This window comes from Hordeum vulgare, chromosome 3H, assembly GCF_904849725.1.
Source record: "Hordeum vulgare subsp. vulgare chromosome 3H, MorexV3_pseudomolecules_assembly, whole genome shotgun sequence".
Classification (NCBI taxonomy): domain Eukaryota; kingdom Viridiplantae; phylum Streptophyta; class Magnoliopsida; order Poales; family Poaceae; genus Hordeum; species Hordeum vulgare.
Window position 1 is genome coordinate 601,444,704 of NC_058520.1, and position 2,432 is coordinate 601,447,135.

Sequence of the window (2,432 nt, forward strand, 5' to 3'; positions counted from 1 at the left end):
ACATGGCCTTGCCCACTATGCTGCTATATAACTGAAAAACAGTTATATACAAAATAAGATTGTGAAACTCCATAGGTTGCTCTCAGAGCATTTACAATCGGACGTTTCAAACAATCTCTTGTACGTCCGCGGACGTGTCCGATCAATGATCAGATATGAGAGAGAAGGAAAAAATGATTCAATCGAACCTCGCATATCGTCTCTATATAACCGGGTTGTTCGTGAACCCCTCATATTAAGGACAAATATAGAGAGGATATGAGTGCTCGTGGACGTCCCCGGGTGCGCCCGGTAAGTACGCCACATAGGCCGCGACCCCATGCCGGACCACATTTTCTTTTTCTTTATTCATTTCTTTCTTTCTCTATCTTCCTCTCCATCAATCACGTGCAAATGACCGGACAATAAGGAAGAAAATGAAAAATGTGGGTGCGTGAATAGACACATAGAAGACACACTGGGTCACTGACTAGGCGTGTCCGCAGATGTTTAGGGGGTCATATTTGCTAAGTCTGATTGTAGATGATCTTATATTTCAAAATTTGTTTCACACAATATATGTATAAAATATATTGATGAATGGAAGTATGTTAGTGTCGATTGGAACTTCATTAACACACCTGCTAGTTTGGAATGAATTGAATTTATTTTATTTAAGCTAATTGAGAATAAAACATGGTGTTATATGTGTCACGGAAAGTAATTTCAGAGAGAAAAGAGGAAAAATTGGAGAACTCAATGTTAGGTCCATTAAACATCAATGTTCTGGAGCCACTTTTCCATACATTACTGGGAATCATGTGACCTATAGTTGCAGCTATCTTCATATAGCCAAAGCAATTAAAAATTCTGATTATCTGATCCAACAACGAAACGTATACAATCTAGTAGTTGCATATACGAAAACAAAAAGGTGCAATAACGCCTCAGCGAGTTGAAGAGCCGTGCAGTATACTACCCCCATCATTCCACAATGCAGGGTGTGTTTGGTAGTATTCTCAATCTTGTATAGTTTTTCTCCTTGGATACATGTTAAGTGTAAACATACTTGAATACATTTCATTTGTTGTTGTTAGGTAGCGGTGCATGTATTGAGACATGTCAAATTGAGACTATGTTTGACAGCCTGCATTTGTTTAGACATGTCGGTCAATACTGTAGCAAAAAGTATTTTCAAATAAATAAACAACACATTTCAAAAATGTAAACAATTTTTTGAAACATGAAAAAAATAAAATATTTGAAATTCTTAATACTTTTTGGAATTTAACAAATTTTGAAAGTTTGATATTTCCAAAAATGTAAATATAATTTGAAATTTAGCTTTTTGAATTCAAAATTTGAAATTCCATTTTTTTCAAATTTAAAAAAAATGAAAATCTTTACAGTTTTTGCAAACTTTAACAAATTCCGAAAATCTGGACATATTTTTTGAATTTTTTTTGTTTGAAAATATGAACATTTTTGGTATTTTGAATATTTTCTAAAAAATAAATTATTTTATAGTAATTCTAAATGTTTTTCGAAACACATTGTCTCTCGCTTCGTTCATGCATACTGATCAACAAACGGCTAATGGGGTGTTCTTTAATCGTGCACGTTAAAAGAGTATTTGATCTGAGTTTGTGCATGTTGAGGAGGCCTTGTACAAGCTACCAAACACCCAAAAATGCATTGAGAATGAATTTTTTAACCTCATGCATCCTCAATGCATTCTACCAAACACAACCGTAGGGCGCCTGCGTTTATTCAAATCTAGGTTTAATTATAAATTTAACTAACAAGACCAACTATGTCGACAGCAGAAATTATACCACTAAATTAGCATTTTTGATATTCAATGATATAATTTTGAACACAACTATGCAGCGGCGCCCGCGCGCTGGTGCTCCCATGCAACGGCTTACATGCACATGCATAGACGTAAAGATTCCCTTCAATGCTTGAAATTCAAACAAAATATCTTGAAAACCAATAATTCAATCGATGATCTATTTTCACCGTTGGCTTTGTCGCGACAAGATCTTTGAAACTAGATCCCATGTCCACATGTTTCGACAAACTTTTTTTCCTTCCGTAATTGCCACATTGTTCCACTCACTTGCTATATTATAATCACTTACTTGCCCAATAAAATAAATTAATTGCCACATTTTTTTATGTCGTTTCGTGCAAAGATTGTCGATGCTTATAAATGCAGTCCCCAAAATGTTATGATGTGCCTGTCATTTTTATTCTACTAAGTTGTCATGTGGTCTCATAAAGCTTGTAGGTGCTTACAAAATCACAGTTGCCACATATACTTTTTGTGCTTGTCATTTTAATCCTACCTCGTTATCATATTGTCTCATACAACTTGTCAGTCATTGTAAAAAAATTAGTTGTCACGGTGTTTGCTGTATTTATGTGTTGAATTCTATCCTCGATTGTTA